Source organism: Harpia harpyja, chromosome 14, assembly GCF_026419915.1.
Source record: "Harpia harpyja isolate bHarHar1 chromosome 14, bHarHar1 primary haplotype, whole genome shotgun sequence".
Lineage (NCBI taxonomy): Eukaryota > Metazoa > Chordata > Aves > Accipitriformes > Accipitridae > Harpia > Harpia harpyja.
The window spans coordinates 24080931-24102598 of record NC_068953.1 but is presented as its reverse complement, the minus strand read 5'-3'; positions in this window follow the sequence as shown (position 1 = coordinate 24102598).

The following is a 21668-nucleotide window of genomic DNA, read 5'->3' as shown; positions in this document are numbered from 1 at the left end:
GCTTGGAAATGGGAGAAACAGGCAGGTTGTCCCCAGGGCAACCTGAGCTGGACCTGAGCAGCTGCTTGCTGTCTCACTGACCCTCAGCCCTGCCCATCCACAGCCCTGGACTCAGGAAAACACAGCGGGAAGCACAAGGCAGCTCCCAGGGGTTGGTTACGTGGTGCAGCATGCCATGGGCAGAGCCCTGCTATGACCTGTTCTCCCTGGGCCATAAGATCTTAAATCCAGCTATCAGGAGAAGTCTCAGCCTGAAAAGACAGGAAAAAAAGAAGTGAAAATATGGGTGCAGAGGATGGACCCCAAATTTCTCAGTTTTCATATCACTTCCCCTTCCCCCTTCTTCTCTGTTCTTCAGTCATCGTATTGTTTCTGGGAGAAAGTGGCTGTTGGAAAACAGAGAGAGAAGACGACAAACACTGCTGTGGAATTATTTAACGAGCCAGAATGAATTGCATTTGAAATCATTTAAATGGGATCTGGGAGTATTTAACTGCAGCACAGGAACTTAACAAGAGTGGGAAAGGATTTTGCGCTAATTGCTGGCAATGATATACCTACGGAGAGAGAACATGCAGCAATTAGTAAGCAAGGCTGTAATTTCAGCCTAAGGTCCCTGCCTGCCCTAGAATATGGCATGGATTATCTGCTGGAAGGAAGACGGGGGCTCTGATCCACAGGTGACCAGAGAAAGGAGCACATGAAATTCGCATTAAGAAGTCATTAACCAAGTTTTTCAAACAGTGGGATGCAGGAGATGGGTTTGGTCAGACCCAGCCGTCCCTTTACATCACTCCAGGTTTGACTCTTGACTGCCTGTTCCCCAGCCTGGCATGACTCAGATTGGCAGAACCCAAATGAAACACAAAGCCCCGTCCCAACCCACACCAGGTTGTTGTACCCCCTCCTTGCCCACCCAGACGTGGCAGGGACTGATCCTGCAGCCAGCCTCCGCTCCACGCCTGGGTAGTGGGGCTACAGCTCCTGGCATCAAGGGCCTGGGGACCAATTTGATCACTTCTTGCTGAGAACTCAGCAGCTTCAGGGCGTTCTCAATGCTGCTGGATTTGGGGAACCAGTAGGACAAGACCAGAGAGCTGGGGGCGTGATGTAGCCTTGTTCATAGCCGGCACAAGGGCACAGCCCAGGGCAAGGACCCTTGGGCTGGGGCCATACAGCGATGGTGGGGTGAGATGGGAGGAGGGTTGAGGAAAGGAGGTGATGTGGGACACTTTTGCAGGTGCAATGACAAGCAGACAGGAGCCTGCACCCACCAGTGGGCTTGCACAGAAACACCCCAGATGGCTCCAACCCTGAGAACAGGGACCTGACCTTCTTATAGAAATGCCCGTATAGGCCAGACCCTATGGTCCCACTCTGCTGAGCCTGCAAGGCTGGGGTACAAACGATGCCCAGCAGCACATCTCAAGCCCTGACCCAAACAGAGATGAGCTGCCACGGCTCTAGATGGGACAGTCCCTGCTAGCAGCAGCCCTGGGAGGGTGTCCTCGCCGCAGGGGAAAGCAGAAAGCCACCACCTCTTGGCCGTGCCTCTGACACCCGGCAGCTGCAGGCAGCCTCCGCCAGCCTCTGCTCATTGTTTCCCGGTCCTGCCGCTCCCCGTCTCCATTCTCTCCCTGTGATGCCTCTGTCTTTGGTTTTTTGTCTTTCAATCAGTTTTCATCTCAGTAATTCCCATTCAATGGTTAGTCCCTGATCTTTCTAATTGAGATCAGAGCTTCATATAATAGGGAGGGGGGGAGGGAGACTATTTTTAATTTGCTACGTTCCCATTAATAACAAGTTCTAATTAAAAACCCTCCATCTTCCATCCTCCCAAGTTCAGAGGAAAACTCTCTGCAACTTCTGTTGGAATCTTCTCCTGATAAATTGGTACCACAGCCTCCTAGAACAGCTGGTCCTCTTTAGCAGGCATAGTAATTAATGGGAATAATAAATGCATTCAAAGCAGGTTCGTAACCCTCCTTTCTGTGCACTCAGACATCTCTTCGCATTGCAAGAGACACACATCAACATTTCCACTTACAAAACAGGCCCAAAAGAGCTGCCTACGTCTAACAAGCCCGGGTGTCATTAGCACTCTCCGTCCCATAATAAACCTTGTGATACAAAGGGTCCCCAGAGACGGGGAGGTTCCCTCTTGGCTGGGAATGAGGCAGATGCACAGAGTAGGAACCGTACCTTGGAGCATCTCTGCGGCTGTTGAAGACTTTGTGCCAATCCTGAGTTTCATATTACAGCTCCCCAACCTCTGTGGGGAGGAAAGCCACGTTCTGCCCTTCGCCTGCAGCCTGCCTGGTGGGGAAGGGTCTCCAGTTTTACAGGGCATAGACCCACACACATGCCCTGCTCTGACGGGTGGGGTGAATGTGGGCACAGCTCACCCTCGTCCTGAGCTGCTGGTTTGTGCCGTCATCCTGTGCTTGCCTGCTGTAGTTTGTGATACCCATTGCAGAGGTCAGGGATGAGCTGGTGTAGCATCGCTCAGAAACTATATCAGAGCTGAGGAGGGGAGAGTATCACAGGACCAGCCCTGCCTGTGCTCCTGTGTGATGCTGCCCTTGCTGCTATGGCAGGGGAAAGCAAAGTGAAAAGAGACCTCAGGGAGGGAGTTTGCTTTGCCACTTGCACAAGAAGACAGGAGACCAGGATTTTCCCTTCTTTCCAGCTGCTGTTCTTGTCCACTGTGTCCATCTTCCTGCCTAGCATGTATTAGGGCAGACAGATACTACTACCTTGCAACGTCCACACAGTGAGACAGAGAGAGGAAGGTGGAGCGAATGCAAAGCAAAGGCTAAGGTCACACCATGAGCTGGGCATGAGGCCCAGGTGTCCTGATTCCCCTGCCTGGGCACACAAGATCAGCACATGGGGACAACCCTGCCCAGAGAATGAGACAGAAGGGACCACATCCAGCCTGGGTCAGCAGACACAGTGAAGCAGAAGCATAAGGTCCAACAAGCTGCACACCCTCTCCTCCCTTTGCACGGGTCTCCATTTACACCAGCTGCTGACTTGGGCTTCCTTGGATGTGCAGATCAGCTCTGCTGGGGATGGACGACCCCTCGCTGTCCCTCTCGCTTGCTTTCGTTCACCGCTGCTGAGTTAATGGACTCATCTCAGGAGTGGTCACACCGGGAGCCATCAGTGCAGATATCCCCGAGCTGAGCAATCTGTCCTGAGCAGTGATTTCAATTAAAGTGTCATTAGCATGAAATCTTATCCAGCCCAGCTCCCATTTGCCAGCAGGAGGTCCTTCTCCTCCCCATCCCAAGCCCTGCTCTGTGGTTAGAGCACGCGGCTCCTGCTGGAGCCCTCCACTTTTGCTAAAACACAGCAGCTGCTGCTAATAAACAAACATATTGATCATACAGATATGGGCTGTCAGGGACTTAATTCATGAATGAAATGTGCTTAAGAGTGCCCGGTAGGCAAAGGCTCTGCTTAAAGAGCTCATAGCCAAGATGGTGCTTGGAGGTGGGAACTGAGAAGACTGGCGGCTGCTCAGTACTGGGATGTTGCAGTCTGGGGCTGGTGAAAGGATCTGGGGATGAAATGTATTTGTGGGACAGAATGGAGCAGAGCAAATTTCCCCTTTATCGTCATGGGCCATTGCTAACAGGGATGTGATGCAATGAAGGGCTCTGTGCTTCCCTCCTACTGTGGCATTTAGCAAGAGGCTCCCAGTTCTGCTCCATCATGTGAGGAGTACCCGGGCAACCCAAAAATTCAGGGCTAATTTAAGGAGAAAGCTATCAAATACCCCACAGAAAGCAATCCCTCAAGTCCTTCAGGGGTCTGAGGCTTGCAGAGAAACAGGAGCAGGACCCATCCCATGCCTGCCTGCTGGAGTTTGTGATATCCATTGCAGGGGTCTGGGATGAGCTGGTGTAGCATCGCTCAGAAACTACATCAGCACCGAGGAGGGGAGAGTATCACAACTCCAAGTTTCCAACATTTCTATTCTCCTGACAGCAAGCAGGTTTTCCTGATTTTGTATCAAATTTTCCCTCCACAGGCACAGTAAAACTCTCCCTGTGCGTAAGACCAAGGCTGCTTATATTGCTGCGATACTAATGCCTGCCATTGTTTCTAAATCGTTGTCATTGTGTGGAGTTGTATCTAAACAAGGTACAATCAGCTCACAAATGGCTCCCGCACAGTCAGGGACTGCAATTACAACAGAAGTATATTTGAATATAGCCTTTATAGGTGCAATAAATTACACTGCAATATGCAAGGATATAGGTTGATCTGTAACAGGTTTCCATACTTTTGGTTTAGGCCACACTGAAGGCAGTTGTTAAAATAGGTCTTAGTATTTATGGTCCTGGGATGTGGAGGCCTTGCTGTGAGTTTGATGAATGAACTTTCAAGGACAGGAGTAGTTGTCAGTCTGCAATATTTATCAGTCTGAAATCTCCCTGCGATTCATGCCATGGTTTTGATACCTCCGTTTTTTCACCCCAACTTCTAGGTTTGAAGCTGAGGTTCCCTGGACAGAAGGAAGGTCTCTGGATCTCTGCTATGGGGCTGCAGTGAGCAGGACTGTGTCTGCCTCCTCTCCTCCTGCCTTGTCTCATCTAGCAAGGCTGGGATGGAGGGGGCTGGCATGACCCCGGGGGGATCGGCTCCCTACAGCTTGACGATCAGTCCTCGGGGAGGTTGAGCAGCCTGGGGAGGGCAGAGAAGGGAGAGCGGCCTGCTGCTCTGCTTGCAGGGCTACCGGGATGGAAAAACCACCCCAGGCTTTCTGCCTCTGTGCAAAACACCTCTGCGGGGAGGCCTGCGGGTTCTAAAATCAATGATGTTTGTGCTCTTTGCAGAGGGAAAGAAAGATGGTGCATGTGTTTATGGGCACTCGGCAGCTGTAGCAGCCCCGTGGCAGGAGGCTGCAGGGGAGGCAGGGGCCACGGGGACAGCATTTGACCTCTGTGCACTTTCCGGGGGGGCCCGCAAACCCTGCTCAAGCGATGTTATCTCTTCTCCCCATGTCAGCAGCAACCGCTGTTTGAACCGGCTGTGGTACTCTGCACTAGCCAGCCTGCTGCGCTGCCGGCTCCCAGCCTGCTTCTGCTGCCCTCCGCCCCGGGGGCCATGTTTCAGGGCTTGCCAAAGAGATTCCTGCTCCACGCGCAGCAGGAGATGGAGGCCCATGTCTGGACAGACTGCATGCCTCCCCCAGCGTGTGTCTGGATGCTGCTGCTGTAATACCTTTGCTGTGGGCCTCCCACATCCCTCTGGCTGAAGAAAGGCTAAGGGAACTCAAGGCCAGATGGGTAAGATGGGTTCTCCATCATCCTGCATCTCATTTCTCCCTGATCAACAGCACAGTCCTGTTCGCTGCCCGATCTCCAGTTCCCCCCTCGGTTCCTGGTGTCAGCAGTATGCCTGGGACTACCAGCCCTCTCCTACAAGGCAGGCAGCCTGGACACTTTGCTCCTCATTGCTGTGGGAGAGGAGGGGCTGTATGGTTTTACGCCAGCACAGATGAACTTTCCTCTTTTTTGCAAACGCAAACCCAAACCCAGTGGAATGTGTTTCATTTCTGGCCCATCTTTCCGTGCTGCTTTTATGAGTCTATTGTGTTTTGCGGCTAAAGCGTGGTTTGAAGACCACGGGTAGTGCATGAGGCCACTGCAGAACCACGTCCCACTGCAGCCTTGTTAGCAGGTCCATGCATGAGGGCAAGAGTGTCTGCTGAGCAGGAGAAATGCTGGGTTTCATAGGGATCTGCTGCTTGAGAAAAGACTGAGGGCCATGACTTCAGGCATCTTTTCAGAGCCTGATCTCACCAGTTGGGGGTTTCTAGACTCCTCGGGTCTCCAAGACACCCAGAGCCTGCCAGTTAATAAACGTCTAGACGTTATCTCCTGAGAGAGGTGATGAAAACTCCCAACGATTCACCTGCAGCAAATGCCAGCAAACCACATTTGCTTGAGGTTTCTTGAAGCTACCACTGAAAGGTCAGGTCTCTCAGTGAGACGAAAAGCTCTCTTCTCCCTTCTAGCTGTTCCATCAATACTTGGTTTTCCTCTCCATTTACTTTTACTTTCCTGTTCAGAAAAACATACGTAAAGAGGGGAAAAAAATGCTGCTTCCCATGACAGCAGCTAAGCAGCTTCTACTGCCAGCGCTCAGGCCAAAGACCCCAGTACACCTTGGGGGCAATAGTGGAGACCAGGAGTCCCCAGTGATGACCAGGGCAGTGCAAAGACAGGTGTGAAGTCAAGGTGCAGAGTGGACACCTGATCTTCTGCAGCCAGAAGTGAGGCATGGTGCTCGTTCTCCATGTGCTCCCTTCAGCCTGGCTGGCTCCAGGGTGCTTTCCAATACCTAGGGCAGAAAGAAGGGCAGACGCTGTGCACAGGGAGAAGGGAAAGTGGGAAAAACAGGGAGCCTATGTGCGTCTTGCCATCTATGGTTGTATGACAGCCATCGCTTTAGGCCTTGCAGATAGGCAGCAGGTGGCAACAAGGATCCTGTTTCACCCTTGCAAGAATTTCTCTGAAAATAGTGACCACTGTTGCAGCCTCTACCACCTCCTTGGAAGAAGCCTTCAAGGTGATGTTTGTAGCCCTGCTGGGAGGAAAGCAAATGGCTCTCCAGTCCTTTGGACATCTGCCATGGAGGTCACCTTTCTGGGTTGGATGGCTCCTTCTGCCAGCAGCCTACCCACAGGGTTTGGGCATGGGCAACCAATGCTTTTCAAGTTGGGGAAGGAGACCTCACTGTTTGGCGTTGGAGCAGGAGCTCTGTGCAGAGGACTGGAGTCCTCTCTCTTACTCATCTAGTTAATGGCTCTGCTGAGTTAATCATGTAATACCATTTGGGGATAATATTCCTGAACCTGCCGCTGGGCCCTTTGGTGATGATTACTCCAGCTGCAGCCCACCTCTCTTCCACTTGCTGTTCCCATCCCTCCCTTCTCCCCCATCTCTCTCTTGTTTCTCTCTCCCTTGGTCATTATGGCCTTCGTCCAACAAAGCACTTAACCAGGTGTTTCACCGAACAAGTAACCTGGCCCTCTCCATGCGGCAAATCTGGAAGCCTGACACAGAAGGCATCTGGCCACCTTTGCCCTCTGGACACCTGGGGCCTTCGCGGCGTGGAGAAGCTCTTGGGCTGTGGGTAAAGGAGCTCGGAAAACCCTTGGATGTCCCTCCTGATCTGCTGGCTATGATGTGCAGTCCTGACATCTGCTTGTGTATAAAAAAGAAAACAAATCACCAAGGATTTCCTCCCTGGGCTTGGGGAACAGGAGCAGTGCCATCCCTGGGATGGGGCTGGGCCATCCAGGCTAGTGTTGGGCAACAAGCAGAGAAAGGCTGAGCTTTTTGGAGCTCTGCATGGGAGGAAGAGGTGGTGATGGGTGCTGCCCGGCCACGGAGGGCAGCTGGAGAGCCCTGGGAAAGAGTCCAGGCAACGGACCCCACAGCATCTTCTCCACTTTGTTAGCTATTGTATGTGCTTTTTGTAGGTGCGTTTGTTATTTTGCCTGGACCTTCTCACCCGTCACCCAGTATGCACAGTTTCTGCATAACATCCGTCAGGACAAGGGTCCAAGCCCACCCTATTAGAAAAGGCAGGACATTATTTTTGCTGCCACAGGAAAAAGGAGTGTCTCAGGGTGGCTGAGGAGTCTACCAAAGAGGTAAAAATGTTTCCTGTATGACCAGGACCAGACCCTCTGCTTTTCACGCCAAAAGAGTGAGACTCAAGGTTAGCTTCTTGCACTGGTGCAACATCTCTGCTGCTCAGCTCTGTAACAAGCCGCAGATAAGACAGTGGGGCTTACATTTCAAGACTTAAATATTCAATTAATCAATGGGATATTCCATTAGTGTAATAATCACTTGGCATTGCCTGATCTATAGGTACATCTCAGCTGGGCCTCGCAAATTGATTTCTGATGAAGTTCTAATTGACTGCACAGGCAGAAGAGGACCCGTCTGAGCATGTTGAAGCAGGGCTCGCGAAGGCTCTGGCAGCACCACCTCCCCGCAAGGAAGGGGAAGGAGGAGGGGGAGGTGTGATTTATGCCCCATTTATCACGACAGCCTCTACCCTATCCTGTTTTATTGGTCCCAAGTGAGGCATGAGAGCTTACAGCTTTAATGCGGAAATTTGCAGGCAGCCGGAGACCCCCGTAAGCTGCTGACAGCTGCTCGTCACTTATGCAGTAGGTGCCGGGGGTACCCTAAATCCTGACCCTCCTAACGTGGGATGCAGCCATGGCACGAGTCGCGTGGGGAGGGCTCAGGTTTCCTCTGGCATGTGTGTATTCGCTGGCTGGGCCCTGCCACCCCTCTCCGTAGAGCCAGACCAGCAAAGCCGTGCGGGTTTCTTCGCTGCTGATGTGGCTCAGAGCATATGGGGATGGATGTGCGTGGAGGGACGCAGTGGGTGACCCGCATGTATCCTTCTTGCTCGGCCATCCTGCAGCCCCGTATCCTGAGTGCTGTCCTTCCTGAGCCTTGTGGTGGTTCCTGAAGGAGGATGGCACTGCAGGGACCATCTCTGTTGCAAAAGAGTTGGGCTTTGTCATGCAAGGTTGGGAGCATCTTAGGCTGCCATGCCAAAGGCCTCCAAAGGCTCTAACATGGCCCTGCTATAAAGAATTAGGCAAACCCTGCCCATGTTAGCAGCCTGGCTGCGAACTTACCTTGCTGGGGTGGTTGTAGTGGGAGAGCTTATGGTCATAGCAAGCCCTAGGAGAAGTGTGTGTTGCATCTGCAGGTGCAGGCACATGGAGATCCCAATCTCCTTGTGGGATGGGATTGCCTGCCTGGTGGCATGTGTTGCACCAGGGGATGGTTTGTCACCCTGAGGCCACTCCTGGCTGCCACAGTCACACCCAGAGATGTGCAGAGAGAGCGCACTAGGCTCACAAATGTCCAAGCACAAGCTGCTGTGATGGTGAGGACCAGCACACCAAGGGCTTGGGGTGCAACACCAGCCCTTCTAACAGCCCCACCTTTGCTGCCCAGACCCTCGCTTGGGACCTGCTTGCTGCTTCTGCATTCTCCTGAAGAAGCTGCTAAAAGGGAAGGTTTAGGGGTTTCCCGCTCTGAGCATCAGTGGTGGGAAGGAGACACAATGCTGGTCCCCAAAATGTGAGCTGACTCTGCTTCCCTCCTCCTGCCTGCATGGGGACTTGGGCGGCTGAGCCTTCCAAGGGGGAAGGTGATGGATAGTGATTTCGGGAAAACTGAAAACAACAACATCAACTAAACCAATCAAGTGTGTGTGGCTGGCTGCTGAATTCTAAGAGAAATAGCTGCATTTTTCAAACATACAGAAGTGACTGTAACTTCCTCTCCATCCTCTAGCTGCATTAACTTAAGAGACAGCCAGGTGCTTAAAGGTTACTTTGCACGCAATGACTGTTCTGTAAAGGGCTACTCATCTCTAACAGAGATAGGTTTTCTTTTATTGAACGTCAGGCAGAGTGGCTGAAACCTGATAAAAAATCCAGAGCGATAGCTTTTTTTTCCCCTTTTCCAGTGAGGAATAATAACCAGCAAAATAAAAAGGCAATTGCCTCACTGTATGCACTCCTTTAAGCAACGGCTTTGTGTGGCAGGGAATGCAGCTTAGGTAAATGCCCAATTAGAAAGATTTTGTGGGAAGACCTTTGAATCACCATGTCCGAACCTCTCTCCCCACCACCATCATTTCCATCACCAGTATTTCTATCCTTGCTTACTTATGGCACAGGAAGATTTAAGTGGTTGAAACCCCACGTGTGGAGTTTAGATGACAAAATTCTCCCTGGGACCATTAGGGCTGGGTGGACAATGGCAGCATGGTTTGGAGGGGTGGCCTTCCTCCAGACCCTGGGAGTCACCACAGGTTGTGTCTCCTTCCTCGCAACAAGAGAAGGTGCTCTGGGATTTATACAGCTCTGCCCTGGTGGGGGTTTTGACTGAAAAAAGTTGTTATAGCAGCCTCTTCTATGTGGGGAAGATGACTTTCCCTCATGCCAAACCTAGGATGATGGGCTGGGAATCAAAGCCTTTCCATCATTGTAGCTGCTGGTTGCTTCAGAGCAGTCTTGACTGATGAGGTTTGACTGATCTCTAGTTTGTTTGTTTTTGCTATTTTTTAAATGAGTGTTTTTAATTACTTGGTGAGCAGACCCAGAAGTACAACCCATGCTGGAAATCCAGCCGAGAGGAGCAAGGCTGCAAATGGGGGAGAGCCTGGGGAGGTGAAACCCACACCTCTGATATGGGGGGACTTTTCCAGCAGTTTCCCCCCGCACCGTCTCCACCTGAGATCCTCGCAGGAGACCCCATCCTCACCCAGCTTGGGCACCTGGCAGAGACATCCCCTCCCAATGACCCACGAGTGCTCCCCTTGGGAGACACTGAGGTCTTCCATCCTTGTAGAGAGAAACCCTTCTGGGGCTCTCCCCAAACTCCACTCCCCTCCCCTCTGCGTGATCCTAAACACAGAACGATATTTGGTGGCCATCCAGCTTGTTAATGGGCTCATTAGACTCACATGGTATGTTTAGGCTGTCCCTTCAGGGATGTACTTTGGCTGTCCTCATGATTAGATTTGTTGTCTGTATGTGGAGCAAGCCACAGGCGTGGCTTGGGCATGGCCGAGGCCCAGCCCTCGAGGGCTGAGCATCCTCAGGTAACCCTGGCCTGTTCCTGGTACCTACAGTGGCTGAAGGATGAGGATGCAATGCACACTAAGAGAAGTCCTCTCAAACCCTCCAGGACAGGATTCGGCCATACCCATGAGCATCTGGTGCTTATAGCCACTGTAGAATGAGAAGACCCTGATCTCCAGAGTTGTCAGCCCTATTTTTATCAGCAACATGAAATTAAATTAAAATTGGCATTATTTTTTTCCCAGAGTGCCTGTTCGTCCCTCTCCTTTTTTGCAAGCTGCATGACATATGGGGCAACCACGCTGCGTGTGCTGAGAAAGCATGTCCAGTCCTCCATGTGTCACAAATTCCCACACAAATATGGAGACTATTAAGCAGAAGTTATTAAGTGTCATTATTAATACACTTGAAAGTGATGGGAGGAGATTTATTTTTATGCCAGAGCCTTGCACATGCGCTCCCATCATGACAGGGTGAAAGGGGAAAGGGGAATTGCCCACAGCTGAGCTGTGGACCAAGACGCTGAGCTAGAGATAACCAGTCCCCACGGGGCCGTGGCCGATGTGGTGCCAGGCTGGTTGCGTGCCAGGTCTGCGGGAAGAGCCTGGTGAAGCCAGTTTGGCTTTTTCCAGGGCACCTGGTTGTCGTGGGGAGATATGGGAGCAGAAGTGCCACCAGGAAGGTGAGGGCTGGTGCTGGGGTTTCCATCTCCTCCATTGAAAAAAAGAAAGAAAGGAGGAAAGAAAGAAAAGCCGCTTCAGATAAATCTCTAAACATCTGATTCAGAGAGAAATGAGCGATGGAAACAACTGTTTTGTGTAAGCACAGTAGATCATTTAATCCTTCCTGCAGGCAGGATTGTCCCTTTCCTGTGGTCTCACACACATACTGCTGCCCTGGCTAAGTTTGCCCAAACTGCTTTCATTTCTCCAATACCAGAACTCCTCTGCCCTGCAGCTCCCGCCCCTTACGCTGGCTCCTGCTGAGGCTCCCCCCAGCCCTGTCTCATTGAGATGCTCTCCCTGCCAGGTCCCAACCCACCTTTGGCCCTGGCTGGGGACCATATCTAGAGATAACATTTCTCATCAGCAAGATTTTGGCTTTCCTCCCCCTGCAGCTCCCCCAGCCCCTCCAGCAGCCCCAGTTTGCTCCTCCAGCCTGGCTGTAGGGCAGGAGCAGGAATGAACTCAGACCCTCCACCTGCTGTCATCCACCAGTGTTCCTCTGCATCCGTGCAGGGCAACCCTTTCCATCCCTCCCTCCTTCCCAGGGGACGAGTTTCAACCTTTGTAAGAAAAACACTCTTTCCCTCCATGTTCTTCACTGTTTTCTGTGCAATGAAATACAGTTTCTCTCCTAAATGAAACTACAGGCAGTTTATTAGCCTAGCTAATTAACCCATAATCAGCGTTTCATTTTCCTCTAATCACAGGCTGCTCACACCCTCAGTTCACAGTGCTATAGCACATGTATTTATAAAGGGGAAAAAAAACAAGTGTGCAACACACCATGAACTCTATTTGCAGGAATAATATCAGTTCATTCAGGCATGCAGCGTGACCTTCCCAGGGCTGGGGGACAGAGGTCTCAGGTGACTCCAAGGGGTGACAGTGAGCTCTGGAGCCTGTCACCTTCTGAGCGCAAGTTCAGTGGCAGCTCAGGTCATTAAAGGCTGGCTGTCGCTGCTGGTCAGTGGTGCTTTAGGAAGCAGGGAGGTTGGAGGAGAAGCAGACCTAGTAAGTCTTGTAATCAACATCTCTGCCTTAGCAGAACTATTCCCCAGGGTGTCATTTTTTCCTAATGCTTCCAGCTGAGTTTTCCTGTCCCTCCAGCAGCAATCTTTCCATGAATCTGTACCAGAGCTGCTGAAAACAAAAAAATTTGGAGAAAGCACCTGTGCTTTTTAATTTATTAATTTTTCCTCTACTTCTACACTAGGTAGCACCTTCCCCAGTGCCTGCCTCTTGCCCTTCCAGATCTTTGTGGGTGGATGCTGAGTTCTCCGCTCTAGCCAAACAAAATGGATTCAGCTTTCTTAACATTTCCTTGTAAATCAGATTTCTGATTATTGCCACTGCCCTCTGAACTCCATCCAATTTGTCACTCTATTCCTGGTACTGTGGTATGCCGACCATGAAGAGACAATGTTTGAAAACATCCTCAACCCGGGCAGCGATCTAACGAGACAGCATATAAAAATATCGTTACATGGTGAGCTGAAGGCATTGTGCAGCTCTGTAATCATTTTCAAGATGGTAAAATCATTCTGCAAGGACAGCCTGTCTCCACTCTGATAAAATCAGGGCCAGAAAGGCAGCCCAGCTTGGAGGAACAAATTGCAGAGTTGTTTTTTTTCTTCTTTTTTTTTTTCTTCCCAAGGATTTATTTTTAAATAAGAGAGCTGTCATAAAGTGGGACAGATGTTGAGCAGATCAGGTACCAGTGAAACCAAAGTGGTGGTGCATTTACCAAGTGAAAGCGGATGGTTTTTCCTCTGGTCTCCAAAGCCCTTTGGCTCCCTGGCTGTCCCTCGCTGTCCCTGCAGTGCCCTGAATCACCATGTCCCAGGTGTCCCCAGCCATCCCAAGCTGGCAGCGCTCTCTCTGAGCCTTTTCGGACCCACAGCTGAAGCCACCCTCTGCTTCGTCTCCCAGAGCAGCTGGTCTTGGCTATTCCCATGTCTCTCTTGCTTTGCTGTGAAGCTGCTCTTGCATTTCTAGTCTGCTCTCCTTCTCCATATCTGCGAGACCTGCTGTGTGCAGAGGGAGACGAAGAAAAGGAATCAGGCCAAGAAGATGCCAAAAGAGCCAGGTGAGAAGGCTACATTTGTGTTAGAGGTGGGTCTATCTTGACGTTCACCAGTTTGCCCATCACTGGGGCACTTCAGTGTTAAAGGCTCCACAAAACAGCCCCCAATGTCCTCCCATCTTCCAACTTCATGAGCACCATGGGCTTTTCTTCTCTTTTGCTCCAGTATCTTCCTTCCCTTTTTCATTGCCATCTTGCATGCTGGGGAAAGGTGAATTTGACTACAGACTAATGAAACGCATAATGCATTTATTGAAAAACTGCAATCTGAGTTAAAAGAGGGCACTTCTGTTTACAGAGCCACTTTTTTTTTGCTCTCTGTCTTTCCCTTTGTCTGGTAAACATGTATTGCGTAAGTCCTCGGCGTGTTCACGGGATGCTCAGAACATTGTTCTCACTTGTCATTGTTCGGGTTAATTTATGCTGGGTTAGACCTCACCCTTTGGAAAGGGTCCAGAGTCCTGGTGGTGTAAATCTTCCCAATTTATTTCCGCCCCCCTCAAGAAAGGAATTTAGGGAGTCCCAAAGAGAGGAGAATTCAGGACAATTTGCACCCATAACTTGCTCCTGACAGGGAAGGCTGGGATGATTTGGGGTTGGTAAGCACAGACCTTTCATCTGTTTGTAGAAAAAAGGAAAATTAAATCTCATGGCCTGTTTGTGAGAGGAAATTGCCCAGAATAGCTCTGACAGAATAAGCTATTCCACAATAGCTCCCCATGCGGACACTCGAGCCACTTTGTTCCAGGCTAATTAGTGTGCTTCCAAGCGGAGTAATTATTCTGGAAAGGAAATTTCTCTTCTCCCACAAAGAGTGTCTACATGGAGGTAGCTGTTTGGGAATGGTACAAGTGAGCCATCTGAAACCATTGCTGCTCCCCCAACCAGCGTCCCCTTGTTGAGATATCCTGGGCTTGGAGAATTCCCACCATTTGTGGGTGGGATGCTCTGGGGGGTGTTTGGAGGAGGGCTGGGGAAGGAGATAGCAGCGTGGATGTATCTGGCTGGTTACCCAGGTGAGGTGGGCTCGGGTGGACTCCCCCAGTGCATGCTTACAGGCCCCAGAAGAGGCAGTGATGCAGAAATTAGAAAAGATTGCACCAATCCTGTTATTTCATGTCCTTTTTTTATTCCACTGTTTCATGATCATGCCATTAAATGTCTGCTGTAAGGGCTTTTTTCCTTCTCTGAGAACGTCTCACTTTTTTTCTAAAAGCTTTTTTTTTTTCTCACCTACTTTGCTACTGACTCACTGGAGAGCCTAGATTTAGTCTAAACATTTCTCAGGAGACCGCCTGGTGTCTCACGTGGCTCATTCTCTGTAATTCGCAGAGAAGTTCTTTTTATGAAAGATGAGGACTTCTGTGAGGAGGGAGCTGTGCCTGAAGCAGGGACCATTTAGCCAGGTTTGGTGCCAAAGCATTGGACTGACTTTGAGTTCCTGGAGATGGCTCTCACCTTTTCCACGATGCTTGCACCAGGCTCAGTGGAGGTTGACTCAGCTTATGCCAGGGGACCAGAGGTCAAGTCTCCCAGTAGCAACCAGTGCGAGGACCTGCATCTCCTCCACCATGTCTCATGGAGCAAACTTGTACTTGCACTTGGCTGGTTGCTCTTTGAGTTGTCCTGGCAAAATATTGGTGCTGAGGAGATAGGAGAAATAACAGAGGAGATCCTAGGGTCCACCTCCATCCAATCTAGGATCCTGGAAATGTTTCATAGTCTGCTTATATTCAGGGCTTGATAGGTATGGTCCAACCCAAAGCAACCTCTCAGCTGCAGTATTCTCATAGAGCTGTCGAGAGTCTCAGGCCAATCTCTTGCTCTTTGCATATCGTTTTGGAGAAGGGAGGCAAAGTACTGTGCTGCTTTTCTGGCATTTATACCCCTTTACTGCTTGGTTACTCTTCCCCCAGGGCTTAACCCTGAGCATAGAGCGATCTGGTATTTGGAGGGGCAGAAAGAGAGGCTGGGAGGGCTGGATGACTTACACTGGATCCCTTCCTCCTGGAAAAAGTTCAAAACAACTTCATAAGCATTTTTTGTGGCAGTCGGAGAGATTCTCCATGGCCATAAACCGTGGCACGGTCTATAATTACACATGATCTGCCCACTCTGGAAAATTGATACTTATATGGTCCACTGGGCCCCGTGTCCCTGTCAAAATGCAGATCAGGTGTTCCCCATGGGACAGCTGAACATTCCTTCCGGACAGAGCGCTAAAAGAAAATGGATGAGAACTTTCTTCATTAATGATAGCTTCTCTCTCCTTAAACTCAGACTCCATGGGGTCCCAGAGAGACTCTGGGGGCATGCAGTGGGAAATAAAGTGGGATCCTCAAGTGTCTGTCTTGGATGCGCCCCTGTTTGAAAGTCTTTGGGGTGGTCTTACAAGCCACCAAGGAGATGATACGAGCCCAGGGGGCTGCAAGTCTCAGTGGTGCTGAGCTCTGTGGGAGTCCAGGGTGGACAATGCATTGGAAGAAGGATGGAGACAATGTGGATGGACAAGGGGAATCACCAGCCCTTAGGCTGGCAAGCACAGGAGAAGAAATTATTGCTGTAGAGAACTAGTTGCGTCCTTACTAAACCTACTAGTTCCTCCAACCTAGCATGGCTCCTGCAGACCACAGACCCCAATCCTGGGGTCCCTCCCCAACCACCTTGTCCCTGCCTCTCTTCAGCGAGAAAAGGAGACAAAACTGGGGAAAGCACTGGAGCTCTTGTGCCTGAAAGAATTAAGAGAGGAGGCTGATAAGGATTAGAGGCTGATGCAGTTCATCAGTAGCAGAGCTGGTCTTCGAGACCCACAAGGTCCCTTCCAGGGCCATGCCTCTATAGGGGCTTGGCAGGGCATGTCCCAGAACTGCAGCAAGGAGAGGGAGCGTATCCCATGGAAAGGCAGCCCAGTTTTACCAGGAGATAGCGAAGGAAGCTGGGGAGTGTCTCCTGCTCCCAGCCCAGCCCTGGCCCTGCCACGCTGACCCCAGAGAGGCAGAAGAGACTGTTTGGGTCAGGGGCTGGCAGCAACGGGGGGAGCCTCAGTTTCCCTCCAGTGAGGGGGAGAGAAAAAGCGATTACTGTCAGCGAACAGCAGGCTGACACCTCGTCAGTGCCAGCAGTGACTGATATCTCCTTCTTCTGAGAGATTAATTATCTGAAAATAACCGTACACCAGGAACTACGAGATCTTGTCTCTGCAGAGGAGTCCTCTCCCCTCCCAGCAGCATGCTTGAGCAGGCACCCCTCGGCAGGCAATTGGGGGACCCCTTTGTGGTGCTCCAACCTCGCCAGCCACCAACCTGGTGCTTTCTGTGGGCACCAAACCCAGCCAAACCATGAAAGCAGTCACCAGAGGGGCAGCACAGGGAACAGCATGGTCAGGTCATGACAGCTGGGAGAGCTAAGGGCCAGAAAATTGGTTTAGAGGAGCTGGGAGGCTTTGCAGCCTCTTGAGCTGCACCTTCTTGTGGTTGCATCAGGGTTTATAAGCTCCATCTTGGGGGTCCTTGGCAGGAGTGGGGCACCCCACAACTGCATCTCCGCCTCCTGCCAGAGCCTCACCAAAGTGCTGGCTCCTCGGGAAGCCCAAGTCTAGCAATTAATCTCCCAGACATCTTCCATGTCTCTGTATCTTCATTCTGAGCTGACTCCTGGCTCCAGCTAAGATTTTTCTCCTCCTGAATTGTATTTCATCTGTTGACTCTGGAGAGATGAGGTCTGTGGAAATTTTGCAGATCCACCTGATTTCTGCTGCTTTATCCAAGCTTCACCTGCTGCAAAGGGTGCAAATGCAAATATTGATAAGTTCAATAAAAAGACCCATCTAGCAGGTAAATAGCTAAACAGACTGTCTAATGAGGGGGTGCAGGGAAGGTATTTGAAGAGAAAATCATAATTTTTTACCAATCTCTACATGCTGGCCTCTTGCCTAGACCCTAAATAATCCTGAAATATGGGCACATGGAGTTGTTACCCTGCCTCAGCCCTCCCTAGCAGCTGATCCAGTGCCATACAGGGAAGGTGGCTTTCTCCTTGGTGTTGAAAAGCCAAAATCCCCCACGTTTACTGAGCTTGGCACTTTCCATGGAGCAGCAGCAAAGTGATAACATCCCAGGTCACCCGACTCCCCCATCACTTGGCAGCGCAGTCCTGTCTGCAGCCGTCCCCTGCTCCCTGGTACCCGATATCCTAATTCAGCCCTTCCTTAACAATGTTTGCAGAGATTTCCACTGGTGGAGCAGGATGCTGGCCGTGGTCTCCACCATGGTCTCAGCCCACAGATGTGCTCCCCTTGTCCTGGATCGATCTTCACATCAGAACCGGTGCTGTTTGATCTGCTCATTGCAATGCAGTGGAGGGGAGCGAGTCCAGGGAACAGACCTCCTTGGAATTAAACTGCGTCTCTAATGTGATTACAAATGGCTATTAACCCTTTTATCAACATGAAGGAATGCCATCTAAGGGGGGTGGTGGGGAACGACATGTGAAAGTCCCTCCTCGCTCTGTGCTAAATGAAAACGAGGGGTGCTCTGTTACTAGGAATAATTAGGCTTCCCCAGCTCCTCACAGGGGCTTAGGAGAGTTATTTTATGTTTGCAAAGTGCTTCGAAGAACGGAAACATCCTAGAAATGGTGCAGATACCAGCACCATTACTCCCAGTGCTCCTCTCGCTAAGGTGAGAGGATTGCAGCTATGGGACACCTTCCACCCAAGGATTTCACAGCATGTCACCTGTGTTGGGCATGTGCGAAAAGTACAAATATAATTATGCCCTTTTAGCAAATAGAGAAACAGAGATGCAGAGCACAGGGGAGCTGTTGAACATCTCTCACAGAGTTGGGATTAGGAGGGAAGAGTCCTATTCTCCATGCTGTTGTGATGTCCACCTAGGGGATACTTGGACTTGAAGACATTGGTGTTTAGGAAGCACGTATTGACTGACAATGCTGCCGTAGAGGCACGATGGTCTCTCTGGAAATCAAGTTCAAGACTTGGGTTTTTCAAACACCTCCATGTGTGGGAGCAGGGTAGCTAAAATATTGCCTGGACCATTACCTTTTTAGCCTGAAGGACCCAGGAGAGTTCCAAGTGCTCAGCTCTGGCTGTTTGTCTCTCCCACAAATCAGGCCGAGCCTCAAGCTCACCCATCTCCTCCTCCAACATCCCCCTAAGCCTTAGGAGGAACTGGAGATATGCCAGGTGATGAGGTTGTTTCACCCTAACCATGATCCTGGTCTGGACTAGAGGACCCTGGAGCTACAGCCTTGTTGGAGCCACCACCTCCACTCTGTGGTACTACTTGGTGCCAGGAGGGATGGCTGCCTGGACGCCAAGCAGAACATTACACAGCAGACTCTGATGAAAACTAATTTTCCCCTAACCTCCCTATTTTGTCTTCACAGCAGAAACGTCAACCAGGCTGTACAGAAAAGAAGCAAGCCATACCAGAACAAGCTTGGCTTGGTTCCCACCGTCAGTTTGGTTCCCTCCATCAAAAATCAACTTCGACAGGAGCATCTGCTTCACTCAGAAGGGCTCATAATCATCACCTGTGCACCCCAACACAGCAGCCATGAGCCTTTCCCCCCAAACTATTATCAATGCATAACTCTTCAGCCAGAGGGTGTCTGCAAAACCCCTTCTAACCTTGGTTTCTACAAAATCCCACTGCATCCTTGGCATGGTCAGAGGCAGGGGCAGCCACTGTCTCCTGAGCTGAAGTGGGGATACATGTGATGCCCCTGGAGGTCTCCAAGGAAGATGAGCAGAGGGTGGAAAGGCACTGGCCCAGGATGGGCCAGGGAGGGCAGGGACAGCAGAGGCACAGGATGTTCTTGGAGGACAGACAGTAACAGCCTTGTCCATGCTTCTTTTTTTCCCCCTGACAGCTTGACAACCTAACAGGAAAAATGAAGCCAGTGAAGGGAGAAATGTTATCAGAAGCCCCGTGCTAAGAGGGCAGACAGGCCAGATTGGAGGAAAATGAGAAGCTGTCCGGACTAATGCAATCATTTATCACATAATCTTGCTCAGCAGTTGGGCGGGGAGCCTGGCAGTGCCTGGCACTCAGAGGAGGCTCTCTTGGCCCCTGGTACCCTATGCCAGTTGGTGAGGGTTGTTTCTCCTGGATTCTCCAGGGCTTGAGGTTTCCCTTTCACCATCTTGTGCTCATGGTACCCGCCTCATTTTGCTCTCACTGTTGTCCCCTGCATGCTTCCCTCCTCCTCAGAGCCAGACTGGGGTTTACGTTGCTTCGCTGTGGACCCTTTTTCAGAAAAGGTGGCATCTTGTCAGGTCGTTGCTTGTGCTGAGACATTTCATCACTGGGCCACTTTGGCTCCATGCTGTGTTAGCTGCTCGCCTGGAACCTGGATTTACTGCTTTCTCATCCCTGGCCATAAAAAGAGGCATTGCTGAAACGCCACTGCAAAAAGGGGTCAGCATGAAAGCGTTACCAAAAGGAAGCAGCAAGGGAATTTCACTCCCTGCTCATGTTGCATCTTAGGGTTTGCTCTGAGTTTGGGCCATATGTGATCCGCACCCCAGGGGAACAGCCGGACATCAAAGGGTGACTTTTGGAGAGGATGAGCTCATTCGCCCCTGCTCGACCCTTCCTGCGAGGCAGGGGGGTGGGAGGTCTGTGACCACCCGGCAGCTCTTCCCTGGCCGGGGCTGTGAGTATCTGGGGCGGGGAACCCCACCGGCTGCAGCTGCTCTGGCTCCGTCAGGATTCGCTCTTCCTCCTGAGCCTGTAAATCGGAGGGAGACCTACACTTCTCCTTAGACCCACAAATCCCCTGTGCTCCTAGCATGGCACTCAGCACCGTTCAGTCCAGCACGGCAGCATCTCACACCAGGGATGGGTTATGAAAAAAGTTTGCACATCAAGTTTCAGTGGCAGGCTGTGGGACCTGGATGCCCACTGAGCCACCTCTCCTGCACCTTGCCTCTGCAGCCGATCTGCATGGAGTTTGTGATTAACATCATCTTCTGGATTTCCAGGAAAGTGGTGATGTGCCAAACCATATAGCTAATTTGTACAGGCCCCGTCACAGATGAGCACTTAGCTGTGTAATTACTAGAGCTGGCCACAGGACAAGAAAGCTGAGTTCGTCACTGCTCTTCTTAGGTTTTGTTGTTTGTTTCTTTTCTGAGGAAAACCAAACCTTCAGGCGCAGAGAGATAAGGGCTGGGCTGGTGTGCAGGGCACTGGCTCAGGGCTGGATAGCACCGATTCAAATCCTTTCTCTGCTTGAATTATTTTCCCTCCTGGACACTTCAGTGTCCCATATCCCTAATGCTCCATCTGCAGACCTGCTCCCTTGTGTGCTCTCACCTTTCCTGGCTGTGGAAACCAGCTTGTTTCCAAGAAATGTTTTGGCTGGGACAAAGTTTTCAGCAATGTTGCAGCCAGGTCCAGCAGTTATTCCTCCTTCAGCCAGACTCCTGGATGGGCCCCTCCACGCGTCTAGCTCCATCGCTGTGTCCTCACCACCCCTTTTCAGAGCAGCTTCAGCTTGTACTTTTGTCGGGGTGCTGGTCTTCTCTGAAAGAGCTCTATGGCCTTTCTTCTCCCCAGCACAGCCCAAATCCAGCTGAAAGAGTTGTCAGAGCCCTCCTGTGCCTGATGAGATCCTCCTTGGACAGACCTTAACCACCTCCAGCCCTTGTACTTCCCATCCACAGAGCCATTTGCCACCCAAACAGCTCCAGACCTTCCTTCCCTCTCTTGCAGAAGAACCATCAGGAGGAGGACTGGCAATTTCAGGAGAAACACAGCCTCTCTGTGGCACAGCGCAGATATGGGTGGCACTGATGGAGCCTCCCAGGGCTTTCCAGCTCTGGCTGTCTGCTGAGGCAGTATTGGTCCAGGTCCAAGGGAGGGGGGAGATTTTGCCAACATGCACCCCCTGCTGAGGACCCACCAGGCACGTAACAAGAACAGCCAACTGTTTTCTGGCTTAGCGATGGAGAAGCAAAATTTCTTGGACCGCTGCCTCCTCCAGGAATATGGAGTGTTAATTATTATTAATGACTCTCTGTGACTTTTATTATTAGCAATACTAATTAATTGGATTATTACTACTTCCTCTCTTGTAGATGCTTGGGGGTGGCACACAGAAGGAATGGACATTGCTTTCAATACAGAAAAGGGACAAGAGGGATCTCAGGTGATGTTATTTAGATAATACAAAGTGGCAGAGGTGA